The 14,374-nt window shown below is 37.9% G+C and overlaps 1 pseudogene; it reads right to left on the bottom strand.

Annotated features, from left to right (window-relative positions):
• Positions 1–2,028: 2,028 nt before the first annotated feature.
• Positions 2,029–14,374, bottom strand: part of LOC121105373 — a 44,479-nt pseudogene continuing 32,133 nt past the window's right edge.

Genomic DNA, 14,374 nt, shown 5'->3' on the forward strand with positions numbered 1-14,374 from the left:
ACTTTTCCGTATTCTTTAAATAAAGCTGCTAAAAGCCTGCTCTCTTTCCATTTGGAGGGTGAGCATTGAGAATATAAACCCTGGAATTACTGCAGCTACAGTCATTGTGAACAAACCTGGCTTTAGAATAATGCTGATTCTCTCTAAGGCAGAGCAGAGAAATGGAGCAAAACTGGGTCCTTGACATTATTAAGCCACTGAATCAGATCAGTCTTGATACCTGACCAGTTATGTGAGCCAATAAATCTCCTTTCTTATTTAAGCAACTTTCAGTTTTTAAAAAACTTTCAATACAAAAGGTCTTAACGGTTGTAAGGTACACAGGGAAGGGAATCTATCACAGATTGAAATCCCCCAGTAAATATACTTTGACATGGGGGTTCAGGTGCAGAAGTTTCATTGGAGATTGCTCTTGGAATCCACCTCTGGAATGAGTAAAGGAAGTAAGATTGGACAGAGGAAGAAGTTAAACTATGATACAGTCCAGCAAAGACAGCCTTTTCTACAGAAAGGTCTGAAGACTTTATGCTACCTCAATGACCAATCATTTTGGCTGAACCCAGAGAAGTAAGGAGGCCCTCTTGAGCCAAAAGTAAGTTCTGGAGTAGGATTCAGTTGAAAGCTGAAGCTGAAAGCCTCCAACACTTTTAGCAGTTGGTGGAATGACTTTGGTCCTAGATGGGGAGAGCTCTGCAGTATACCACATTATCTTGACCATTTGCGTATAATATCTACAACCATTTACATATCTATGACCTTTACATATAATAAGTTCTAGAAGCAGCTCTTCCAAAGTTCTGTTGGGTCTCTTCCTGGAGAAATTTACAAGAAGAGGGTTGGTGGGATTAACTACAGCCCTCAAATTTACAAGAAGAGGGTTGGTGGGATTAACTACAGCTGCTTTTTGGGACCATAATTGAAGCTGATCATCTCCTTCCTCTGCTACCCATTCTAGATTTCCCTCACCCTCTGCTTGTCAAAGTAGCTTATGTAGTGCAGTAACCTAGACCTCTTTCCTGAGGAGACTTAGCCCTTTATCACCAGGTCCTTCTCAAGTTGTGGCTGTTGTACTTGTCCATGTACCATCTAAATTGATCAAGAGGAAATCAAGACATCCAAATGGATTACTTGAGTATCAAACATATTCTTTACTGTCTGTATTGTATAACAGCTGTCCTACTGAAGATCGGGGTCAGTTATACTCTCCTGCTGATTTCTGGGAACAAAGACCCTAAAGTGACCTGGAACTTTAGCTGGCAGTAGCTGGGGTTTAATGGGACTCTTCCTGAGGTAGCCAAAACCTCTAACCTCTGGGGGAAAAAAGGTTAAGAATCCCCCAAGTGGATCACTGTTAATCAGTATACAGAAATACTCCTACTTCTACCCTTTAGCTACTGGACCACCATGTATTCTCCCTGTTGGGGACCTCGTACTATATAATGAATATCAGTTTAGAGTTTACCTTGAGTCCTGGAAGATGATGTCCTCCTCACAAGGTATCCTTTGCAAGCTATCACCTAGAATGAATCTTCAACAAATCATTCCAATGCTTTATCAGTCTAGCAGTTTGTCTAGGTGGTGTAGTTTATGAAAAGACAAGAGGATCCCATGGTCATGTGCCCACTGCTATATTAAATCCCTGGTTGTTGGACCAAACACTTTAAATCCTCAGTGGTACTGGTTAAGACCCTACAGGCAGGAGGTCTAACTCGGAATGTATTTATATTCCACTCAAGATAGACTGATACTACTTCCAGGGTATGAAGTACTTGCCACCAAGTAACTGGTAGGTCTTCTAAAGGGATGGTGCCATATTGTGGGCCAACCATTGGTCTCTGCTGCCGGTACGTTGAATATTTGACAGTGGCAGTAGATAGTAGCCTTGTAAGTGGGCATCCATGCTACTGGGCCTATGTATAATCTCCATTCCTGTCCCAATTCTTACCATGTGCTTGTTGGCCCAACGTTGGTGTAGCCAGTGGCAGAGACTGTTGTCTGGGTGACAAGTTATCATTTCTTGTAGTTGTTTGGTGCCTCTTCTGTGATGGATGCTCTCTGTTGGGCATTAACAGGTGAAACAAAGATCACATTTCATATCCACTTTTGTAGATTCAACCTCATGCCTCTTTCCTAGACCTCTTTATCTCCTGTCTTTCTCCCTCCAGACTCTGACCAAGCAAATAAGCCTTTTGCCAGTGCCCATAACTTTCCACTCAAAGTAAACTACCAGATGCACAAGTCAAATCTCTGCTCACTTAGAGGTATTCCCCTCACTTTCAGAGCCACTCTTAAGTGGGTGCCTGTGGCACTTGGACATTGGGACTGCCACATTTAGGTCCCCCACATCCCAGGGTACCAATGGAAGATGGGAAACCAGGCCAAGCATGAGAAATAAAGTCTTTATCGGACCCAAACAAGGAGTCCATGGGTGTTGAGGACCTCTTTGTGCTTATCCGTTGTCTTCTCCACATTCTTCTTGGTCTGTTTCTTCGGCCTCATGAGCTACCACTTCTTCCTATAATGGAACTTGGCCTTCTCCTTTCTCTTCTTCTCTAGGGTGGCCATCATGGCCTTTACTTCCAGGGAACCTTGCAAGCCAGGTGCCCCAGGTATACAAACTTCCAAGTGGCCTTCAGATGCACAACTTGAGGGCAACAAAAACCACCATTCACTTTTTCTTCTCATGAGGTGGGTGTGACAGGAGCAGGAGTGGGATCCCATCAAATACCATGAGGCGGTCCAAAGTGGCTGGGTCTTACTTGGTCTTGAGCAGCAAAATGTCTTGTACCATTCTGCCAAAAGATGTAGCTAAGGGCCCAGAATAACAGCGGACTGGAAGTGGTAAGGCTTACAGGATGAGTTGGTGTTCATGCATTTGTGTACTGCAACTTGTTTCTGTAGAAATTGCCAGAAACATGGATGCCCTCACAGTGCATGACCACCAACTACCTGCCTGGCAGTACTACTTAGCGATGATACTCACCTGCCAACACAGGAGATGGCATTGGCTATTCATGTACTGTGACTAGCCCCAACACCATTCTTGGTATCTGCCTGGAAAAGGCCAGGAACTATTCAACAAAAGATATTTAAGACTCCATTGCAGATGACATGACCTCACTCCAGAACCCAAGGGATCTGTGTTGTGATTGTCCCACTGGGACTTGCCATAAACTTTAAAATTTATATAGAGACAATAAAGTTCAAATATACAAGGATCATCATCAAATAATGATGAATCTCATCATTAGAGATAATTCTTGTCATCACCATCCTAGTGAGCATCTCTTTAGACCTTTTTCTCCATATATTTACACAAATAAAACTATCTATGTGATTGTTGTTTTTCAACCTGCTTTTTGATTCAATAATACATCCGTGAATCTAGATATACATCATTCCTTTGTTTGGCTATATCATGAATTATTTAACCAGCATGCTATAGGTAATGAGTTCTTAACTGGATGGTACTGCCCTCTAGAGTATGTTTTGTGTCTAGAGTATTTACATATTGAAGTACATATTATTTTGTTACAAATTGCTTTCCTTTTATTTCTCTTTAATATTACAATTAGGTATATTTTGTTTTAGGTGTCTGTGACTTCCATTTCAGGACTGTAAAGGAAATGTTAACAAAATATTTATTACAAAAAGGGGACTGGGTTGGCTAGGATTGAGAAGCATTGCTTATAGATGGACATAGAGTATTTCTAATTTTCAATATTACAAAGCATGCTGTAATGAACATCTATATGCATTCATCTTTTAGAGTAGGTTTGCTATATTAGAGGGTATGCATGTTTAAAATTTTAACACATTACACCAATTTGCCCATACACCAACAGGGCACGAGAGTGCCAGTTCCCTCATACACTGCTCACCAACAGGAATGTGATCCTGGCATCTATCCTATTGCTCTTCCCATAAAAGCTAGATAAAATTTTCTTAAAACTCATTTTATGCTCTAGGATAAATCTAGAGTCTTCCTCATGATTCTGAAAGTTCCAGGAATTTACTTTATTCCTAGTCCCTTCTGGTTTTAATTTCTGACTTAACTAATTTCTCTTTCTCTTCTGTGTTTTGTTTGTTTTGTTTTGTTTTTAGTAACAGCTATTTTGAGATACATTTCCCACACCATACAATTCGCCCATTTAAAGTGCACAATACACTGGTTTTTGGTATATTCAGTGTTGTGAAAGCATCCTTTCAATCAATGTTTTTCTCTTTTAAAGATTATATTTATTTATTTTAGAGAGAGAGCACATGCTCGATGGAAGAGAGTAGGGAGCAGGTGGGGGGGTAGGGAAGGGCAGAGGGAGAGGCAGAGAGAATCCCAAGCAGACTCTGCACTGAGGATGGAGCCCAGTGTGGGGCTTAATCCCAGGACCCTGAGATCATGACCCAAGCCGAAATCAAGAGTTGATCACTCAACCAATTGAGCCACCCAGGTGCTCTCCTCAAAATCAATGTTTTAAGAAAATTGTTTTCATCACCCCTTCCCCAAATCCGATAGCTACTAGCAGTACTCCTTATTCCCCAGCTCCAATCTTCTAGCCCTAGGCAACCACTAATACACTTTATGTCTCTATGGACTTGCCTATTCTGAAATGGAATCATAAAATATGTGGGCTTTTCTGACTGGCTTTCACTTAGCATAATGTTTTCAAGGTTCATTCATGTTCAAGCATGTAATAGTACTTCTTTTTTTATTGTTTATTTTGTTGAATAATATTCTGTCATATGGATATACCACATTTTATTTATCTATTCATCAACTGATGGGAATTTTTGTTGTATCCACTTTTTGGCTATTATGAATAGCCAAAACTGTAACTTTCTGTGTTTTGATTACAACCATTCCATTGTGTATGAGTTTGTATCTCATCGTGATTTTAATTTGCCTTTCCCTGATAGCTAATGATGTTGGACATCTTTTCACGTGTTAATTTGTCTATATCCTTGGAGAAGTGTCCATTCAAATCATTTACCCATTTTTTTAAAGTAGGCTCCACACCCAGCATGGAGCCCAATGCAGGGCTTGGACTCAGGACACTGAAATTGAGACCTGAGCTGAGATCAAGAGTTGGACACTTAATTGACTGAGCCACCCAGGCACATCTCATTTGCCCATTTTTAATTGGGCTATTTTTCTTTTTATTATTGAGCTGTAAATTCTTTATATATTCTAAATACAAGTCTTTTATCATATATTTGCTTTGTAAGTATTTTTCCCAGTCTATGGATTATCTTCACTTTCTTGATGGTGTTCTTTGAAGAACAAATTTTTAAATTTTGATTATGTCCAGTTGATCTATTTTTGTTGTTGCTTGTGATTTGGTGTCATATCTAATAAACAGTTGCCCATTCCAACATCATCAAGATATATGTCTATATTTTCCTGTAAGGGTGTAATTGCTTAAGCTCATACCATTTAGGCCTTTAATCCATTAATTTTTGTATGTGTATATGCATAAATTTTGTGTATGTGCAACTTCAGTCTTTTGCATGTGGATATCCAGTTGTCCCAACATCATTTGCTGAAAAGACGTCCTTTCTTCATTAAAATGTCATGGCATTGACTGTGAAGGTTTACTTCTGGACTTCTCAATTCTGTTCCATTGATCTTTATGTCTGTCCTTGCCAGTTGATCTTTTGTCTTGATTACAAATGGCTTTGTAGTCAGTTTTGAAATTGGAAAATATGGGTCCATCCACTTTGTTCTTCTTTTTTCAAGACTGTTTTGGTATTCTGGGTCTCTTGAATTTTCTTATGAATTTTAGGATCAGCTTGTCAATTTCTGCAAAAAAGGATTTTGATAGTGATCAGGTTGAATCTGTAGATCAGTTTGGGGATTATTGCCATCTTAGCAGTATTAAATTTTCCAGTCCAGCACATGAGATGCCTTTCCATTTATGTAGGTCTTCTTTAATTTTTTTCAACAATGTTTTTGTAGTTTCCAGAGTATAGGTTTTGCTTTCTTCTTTTTTTCCTTTTGGTTAAATTTATACCTATTTTACTCTTTTTGATGCTTGTTGCAAATGAAATTGTTTTATTTCATTTTTCAGTTTGTTCATTACAGGTGTATAGAAATAAAATTGATTTTTGTGTATTGATCATGTATCCTGAAATTTTGCTGAAAACATTTTAGTTCTAATAGTTTTTTGGTGGATTTCTTAGGATTTTCTGCGTACAAGATCATGTCATCTGTGAATAGAAATAGTTTTACTTCTTCCTTTCCAATCTGATGGCTTGTATTTCCTTTTCTTGCCTAATTGCCCTTGCTAGAATCTCCAGGACAGTATTGAATAAAAGTGGTAAGAGCAGACATTCTTGTCTTGTCCCTGATCTTAGGGGGGAGAGCATTCAGTCTTTTATCATTAAGTATGATGTTAACCATGTGTTTTCATAGAAGTCCTTTACATTGATGAAGTTCCTTTCTATCCTTAGTTTGTTGAATGTTTTTATCATGTGTTGGATTTTGTCAAATACTCTTTCTGAATCTGTTGAGACAATCATGCCATTTTTCTCTTTATTCTAGTGATATGGTATATTATATGAATTGATTTTTTGGGGGTGTTAACCACCTTGCATTTCTGGGATAAATTCCATGTGGTCATGGTGTACAATCCTTTTTATTCGTTGCTGGATTCAGTTTGCTAATTCATCTCTGTATTTCGCAGTTTATTCTTTATCAATGTCCAGGTGTTAGCCCAAATATGGGGCATGCTGCTTCTCCTTGGTTTTTCTCCAAATATTATCGTAATGATCATTTCTCATTTATTCTCGTACCTAGAATTTGAACTCTATGAGTCTTGTTAAGAGTCAAAGTCCATTTCTCACTATAGGAATTACAGTAGTTCACTTTTGCAACCTCCCTTGGTGCTACGGCAGAGCATATGATCAGTTAGAAACACTTTAGTTTGTTTATCATTTGGGATCTAATGACACTAATAGTACAGTTAAATTCTCTCACTCTTCCTCTCCCTCTTTTTCTACACACTGTTAAGTGTTTCCCTGCAAGAACCAGGTTTGGACATGATTTGGTTGTTTTTACCAGCTGCTTAGTCCCAAGCCTCATTCTCTAGCCCTCCTAGTCCTTGGGTGAGCTGCCCAATATCCTTCTATTAAATCCCTTTATGATTAATTCAACTAGAGTCCACTTTTATAAACAGCAGCTAGTAGCCTTGCCAGATATAGCTAAGGCATTACTGTTACTTGACATGAACTACTAATTTAGGAGATTATGTTAGATATTGCATCAAAGAACCATACAGGAAATAATTTAAAATCAAATATTTGACTTCTCCTTTTTAAAAAAGAACCTTGACTGAGGTCCCTGAGTGGCTCAGTCAGTTGAGTGTCCAAATCTTGGTGTCGGCTCAGGTCATGGTGTCAGGTTGTGCGATAGAGCTCCACATTGGGCTCCACGCTCAGCAGGGAGTCTGCTTGAGATTCTTTCCCTCTCTTTCTGTCCTTCTTGCTGCTCGTGCATGCTCTCTCTCTCTAAAATAACTAAATCTTTTAAAAAAATAATAAAATAAAAATAAATAAAAAGAAACCTTGGCCATTTCTCCTAACACAAGCTCTAGATTTCCACAGGTGCTTTATTTCATTTAGTTTCTTTTTTCTTCTCTCCACCCCATCCAAAATTCCTGTTCATTTTTTAAGTAAAGGGACTTATTCAATTCTGCTTTCTCCTGCCAATCCCAAATAAAGACAGCTCTTTTCCTAAAACAAACCAGTCACATAATTTTTTTCATTCTACCACATTGAACATTCCATGTTGTTTTGTCATAACCAATCTTACAATTAACAAGGGATATCACACTTGTAAAAATTTGCATTCATCGGATTATTCTTTCTTTCTTTCTTTTTTTTTTTTTTAAGAGAGAGAAAGCATGCATGGGAGCATGCCAGTGGTCCAGTGATAGAGGAGGGGCAGAAGGAGAGGGAGAGAGAGAATCTTAAGCAGGCTGCAGGCCCAGCTGGGAACCAAAAGAGGGGCTCAATCTCACAACCTTGAGATCATGACTTAGGCTGAAATCAAGAGCCTGAAGCATAACCAACTGAGCCACCCAGGTGCCCCTGGATTATTCCATATTTTTAAAATAATTGGAGAGTAAGATTTCTTTGGGCAATTGCCTGTGATTTTACTCCTTTTTCCTATTGGAATATTTGTCTTTTTCTTGTTATTTTGTAAATTCTTTTAAGCTCTTTATATACACAGAATATTAGTACATGATCATATTTCTTGCAAATACTTTCCCCTGGCTGTTTATGATGAAGTTTTGTTTGTTTCACCAAGTAGAAATTTTGGTTTTATTTTTTAGGAAATAAAACCTTTCAGGCTTTTCTTTTATGGCTTCTAGTTTTGTGTCATGCTTAGAAAAGCTTCTCCTACTCACTGCCTCTGGCCCTGAAATTACATAAACATTTACCTGTCTTTTCTTCTCTACCCATAATTCATTAAAAATTAAGAATCCAATGTCCAGATTTATAAAATGATTTGCCCATGGTCATGCAACTAATAAAGTTAGGAATAGTCTATAGAAAAGATGGCAGTCCTTCTCAAAGCAGTCCTAAAAAGTGATACTTTAATTTAAAAACTTTTTAAAATATTAAGTGAGGTTTTCACCCTTTAAAAATTCTGGCAATTTTTCAGAAGCTCTTTTAGGAAATAAAAAGAAAATACTCTTTCAAACACTGATAATCCTAAAGACACAGTGGGATTTATTAGACAAATATATACTCACCCTTGAGAAATTCCTTTATTAAAACATATGGAGGAAAAAACCTATGGGAAAATTTGTATCAGTTTAATAAATGAGGCCCTTCTCTTGTATCATTTCCCTAGAGCTATCCTGTAATAGTTAGAGCCAATAGAAGACAGATTATTAAAAAAAAAAACCAAAAATGACTATATTCTTTCTTAAAATGGTGTATGGCATATAAAAAATATTTACACACTCATTTTCAGCTGACAGCAATAATTTTCTCAGCTTCATAAATTATTATTTTACTATTTATCAGAATCCTACATCTTCTTATTTTTTTTTTTAAAGATTGTATTTATTTATGTGACAGAGAGACAGCCAGCGAGAGAGGGAACACAGCAGGGGGAGTGGGAGAGGAAGAAGCAGGCTCATAGCGGAGGAGCCCGATGTGGGACTCGATCCCAGTACGCCGGGATCACGCCCTGAGCCGAAGGCAGACGCTTTAACGACTGCGCTACCCAGGCGCCTCTACATCTTCTTATTTTTAACAAGGGTATTTGCACACTTCTCAAGCCAACAGAATGCAATGGATACAATCTGTATGTCTTCTGAATTTACTATATGAGTTCCACTGATTTTTGCTTTCTTTTATAGATTTATTTTTAAAATAATATAACAAATCTGTGAGATAAAGCCATTCTCAGAAGAATCTATTAATATGTAGACAAGCAATAATTTGCTATTTCCCAAATTAAACATTTTCTTAGGTGAATTTGGTTTCAAAGTAATTTAGTCTTTATGTTTTCTATAACAATAAAAACTTATTTTTTTAAAAGATTTTATTGAGAGAGAGAGAGAGAGAGCACGCATGCACAAGATGGGGGGAAGGAGCAGACTCCCCACTGAGCAGGGAGCCCTATGCAGGACTCAATCCTAGGACCCTGAGATCATGACCTGAGCCAAAGGCAGACACTTAACCAACTAAGCCACCCAGGTACCCCAACAATAAAAACTTTTAAATGCAGTCTTCACTTCGATTAAGCTTTGACATCCAAGAAACATCTTCAAAATCTGCCTCATTGGAATGTTCCTTCTAACAATTGTGATGAACATTCAATAGTGAAGCAACTCTGGAATACAGAGCAGGAATGATCAATGATCACCATCTCACTAATGAAATATTTTTTTGTTTATGCATGTTTTCTTTCAGTATTTCTCCATATAGTACACATAGCACATAGTTACAATTCAAGTGTTCATAATTTTATTTTTCTGTTACTATTATGTCATAAAACTTGTGTTATTGCCATTTGATTGACAGGAATTAAATTACCGCAATATTCCTATGAGGATGTTTCCTAATTTAATTATTGTTTTTCTTTCTAGCTACTAGAATATTTCAATTTTGTCTTTGTTGTTTATATTACACATACTTTAAAAAGGATTTGAGGCTGTATAAAAGCAAAACATAGATAATTAAAATAGAAATAAAGTGCTCAGTCGGTTGAGCACCCAACTCCTGATTTCAGCTCAGGTCATGATCTCAGGGTTGTGAGATAGACCCCTGCATCAGGCTCTGCCCTTAATGGGGAGTCTGCTTGAGATTCTCTCCTTCCCTCTCCCTCAGCCTCTCCCCCTGCTTATGCATACGCTCTCTCTCAATAAATAAATAAAGCCTTTAAGTAGTTGCTTTAGGGATTATTATATATATATATGTATGCATATATATATTTATATATATGTATGTATATATATTTATATGTATATGTATGTATATATATTTATATATATGTGTGTATATGTATATATAGTGTATAATATATATTATGTATAATATATACTCTTTAAAAATATTATATATATATTATAATATATACTTTATTTATACCTTTAGGTTTTCACAGTCTACCTTGAATTAATAGTGTATCACTTCACATAAAATGTAAAAGCCTTGCAATTGTATTGATCCATTTTCCTGCTCCCTACTGTCCTTTTGGCTATAATTGTCATGTGTTATATTTACTTCTATTAAATATTTCATAAGAAAATGTTATAATTTTTGCTTTGAATTATCCTATGTACTTTAAAGAAATTAAGAGGAAAATAGCCCTTTATATTTATCCAGATAGTTAGCATTTCTAATGATCTTTATTCTTTCCTGAAGATCCAAGGTTATCTGGTGCCATTTTTCTTCAGTTTAAAAAACTTCCTTCAGCATTTCTTGTATTGAAAATTTGATGGAGATAAATTTTCCAAGTTATCTTTTATCTGTGTTTTTATTTTGCCTTCATTCTTGGAGGGTATTTTTACTGGATAAAGAATTCAGGTTTGGCGAGTTTTTTATTGTTAGCACTTTGTTTTGTTCCAATACCTTTTGGCTTCCATTGTTTCTGATGAGAAGTCAGCCATTTGGGGCACTTGGGTGGCTCGGTCAATTAAGCATCTGACTCTTGATTTTGGCTCAGGTCACGATCTCAGGGTCATGAGACTGAGCCCCGCATCAGGCTCCACGCTCAGTGGGAAGTCTCCATTATTAACAATATAGTCTATCTCCCTCCTTATCAATCTCTAGACTCACACACACACAGTTATTTTAAAATATAAAGGATTTTTTTCCTTTTAAAAAAGGAATCAAACTATACTTATTACTATTAGCTTTCTTTTCTTAGCGTGTCTTGAACAGATGTTTGGGTTAACATATACACATCTAACACATTTTCAATAACTTCAGAAGCCTAGATTTTTGACTGTCCATATGGAACATTAGGAAATAATGTCTTGAAGGTAGAAGTAACATTTCCCATCAGTTCTTGTGAGCTCAGACACCAGGCCCAGTCTGGATTAGCAGAGAGGAAGAAACTACAATCTCAATACTGGTTCTAGAATCTTTCTAGATTAAAGAAGGCTGGGGTTTCGGGACACCTGGGTGGCTCAGTTGGTTAAGCATCTGCCTTCAGCTCAGGTCATGATCATAGGGTCCTGGGATCAAGTCCCACATTGGGCTCTTCGCTCAGCATGAAACCTGCTTCTCCCCTTGCCCCTCCTCCTGCTTGTGTGCACTCTCTCTCTCTCTCTCTCTGATAGATAGATAGATAGATAGATAGATAGATAGATAGATAATTGTTTTTGGGGGCTTACAAGTGAGCCACATCTTATTTGGCCATTTTGCTAATGTCATTCCCCACTGCATTCTTGCTTGCATGGTTTCTGAGAATTGGGGTGTGATTCTTATCTTCGTTCCTTTATAGGTAAGGTTTTGTGTTTTGTTTTGTTTTTTTTGTGTGGTTTTTTTTTAAAGATTTTATTTATTCATTTGACGGAGATAGAGACAGCTAGCGAGAGAGGGAACGCAAGCAGGGGGAGTGGGAGAGGAAGAAGCAGGCTCATAGCAGAGGAGCCTGATGTGGGGCTCGATCCCAGAACACTGGGATCACGCCCTGAGCCGAAGGCAGACGCTTAACGACTGAGCCACCCAGGCGCCCCTGTTTTGTTTTTAACTCCGCTCTTTTAAGATTTTGTCTTTATCTTTGATTTTCTACAGTTTTTTTTCTGTGCCTAGGTATAGTTCTTTTTTGTAGGGTTTTTTTTTTTTTTTTGCACTTTTCTTGCTTAGTGTTCTCTGAGCTTGTAGTCTGGTGTCTGGTATTAATATGGGAAAAATTCTATCATTATTACTTCACATATTTTTTCTTTTCCTTCCTTTTCCTTTTTTTTCTTCTCCCACTCTCTCTTCCCCTTTCTTTCTTTCTTTCTTTCTTTCTTTCTTTCTTTCTTTCTCTTTCTTCTCTCTTTCCTTCCTTCCTTCCTTCCTTCCTTCCTTCCTTCCAATATTCCCATTACATGTATGTCACACCTTTGGTGGTTGTCTACGACAAAACAGTCCTTGGTTTTTCTTTACTCTCACACTACTACCACACTTCACTTCTGAAAACAGATATGCGGGCTTCCCCCCACACACACACGCGCGCAATCAAGCAATTTTCAGCAACACCAGCTCGGTGTCCTACAGTTCAATTCAATTTTGACACTATCTGGAGTTAGTGTAGACCCCACAGGTTAAGGCCTTGGTCTCGGAAGACTGCCTTCCCACTTTGTGTCATTTGCAAGTCCCAGCTTGTCATCTTTTCCTCTGACCAACCAGCTATAAATTGGAGGTTTCTATGCCCTGCCCCTTGGATTCAGTCTTTGGTAGAATAGCTCACTGAACTCACAGAAACAGTTACTTATATGTCTGTTATATAATAAAGGATATGAAAAAGGGTACAGATGAACAGCCACATGAAGAGATGCATTGGGTGAGGTCCTGAAGAGTCCTGAGTGCAGGAACTTCTGTTCCTGGGGAGTTGGGTGCACCACCTTCCTGGAACATGGATGTATTCACCAACCTGGAAACTCTCTAACCCCTGTACTTTGGGGGGGGGTGGTTATGGAGGCTTCATCATACAGGTATGATCAGTCAGTAACTCAGTCTCCAGTATCTCACTTTTTCCTGGCAGATAGGGGGCAGGTTGGAATTTCCTTGTTCATTTCTGCTGAGCAACTCTCATCCTAAAGCTATCTAGGAGCCCACCAAGAGTCACTTCATTAGAACAAAAGACACTCCTGTCACCCAGGAATTCCAGGGAATTTAGGAGCTTTGTGTTATTGACTGGGGTCAAAGACCAAATATTAGCAGAAAAAATGCTCCTAATATTCTTATTACTGGGAAATTACAAGGCTTTTTTATGATCTCTAAGGGCAGAGACCAATATATGTATCTTTTCTATTATGTCACAATAATCGTCTCGCAGTTCTTGAATAGGCTGTTCTGGGTTTTTTTCAGTATTGTTTTTCTCTTTTCCTTTCATTTTTGGAAGTTTCTATGGTGATATCTTCAAGCTTGGCTATCCTTTTCTCAGCTGTGTCTTCATTTCTATTACAATGTCTTCAACCTCTAGCATTTCTTTTGATTCTTTCTTAGAACTTTCATATCTTTGCTGACATCACCCATTTGTTCTTGCATGTGTCTACTTTACGCAATAGAGCCTTTAGCGTACTAATTGTGATTGTTTTGAATTCCTGGTCAGATTATTCCATTATCCTTGCCACATCTGAGTCTGGTTCTGATGCTTTCTTTGTCTTTTCAAACCGTGTTTTTTTGCCTTTTAGTATGCCTTGTGATTTTTTTTCTTGTTAGCCATTTATAACGTACTCTGCTATAGACTGAATATTTGTATCCTTCCCCCAAATTCAAAATTTCCCCAAAAATGTTGAAACATAATCCCCAATGGGATGATATTTATTTATTTATTTATAATGTTTTTTTATTATATTATGTTAGTCACCATACAGTACATTCCTGGTTTCTGATGTGAAGTTCGATGATTCATTATTTGCATATAACACCTAGTGCACCGTGCAATACGTGCCCTCCTTACTACCCATCACCAGCCTATCCCATTCCCCCACCCACCTCCCCTCTGAAGCCCTCAGTTTGTTTCTCAAAGTCCATAGTCTCTCATGCTTCATTCCCCCTTCTGATTACCCCCCCTTTCTTTATCCTTTTCTTCCCCTACCGATCTTCCCAGTTCTTATGTTCCATAGATGAGAGAAATCATATGATAATTGTCTTTCTCTGCTTCATTTATTTCACTTAGCATTATCTCCTCCAGTGCCATCCA

This window comes from Ursus maritimus, unplaced genomic scaffold, assembly GCF_017311325.1.
Source record: "Ursus maritimus isolate PB19 unplaced genomic scaffold, ASM1731132v1 scaffold_26, whole genome shotgun sequence".
Lineage (NCBI taxonomy): Eukaryota > Metazoa > Chordata > Mammalia > Carnivora > Ursidae > Ursus > Ursus maritimus.